The sequence below is a fragment of the Marmota flaviventris genome, chromosome 2 (genome assembly GCF_047511675.1).
Source record: "Marmota flaviventris isolate mMarFla1 chromosome 2, mMarFla1.hap1, whole genome shotgun sequence".
Lineage (NCBI taxonomy): Eukaryota > Metazoa > Chordata > Mammalia > Rodentia > Sciuridae > Marmota > Marmota flaviventris.
The window spans coordinates 69,302,634-69,302,882 of NC_092499.1; positions in this window are offsets into that span (position 1 = coordinate 69,302,634).

Here is a 249-nt window from a genome sequence, read left to right on the forward strand (position 1 = left end):
GAAGGAGGGCTGAAGATGGAGAAGGGGGACCCGCCCCGCCCGCAGAACGCCGCGACGCCTGGTGGTGGGTACTAGGGGAACCTCACAGCTGCAGCCGGCTGAGTCGAGCTGCTAGCCTGGCCGCCCGCTGCGCTCGGGCGGACCCGCCAGGCCCGGCACGCTCCCGGAGCGCGGCAGGGGGCGGGGCGCGGCGCGCGCGCGCGCGCGCCCGGAGGCCGCGGGAGGTGGCGGAGCGCGCGCAGCGAGGGA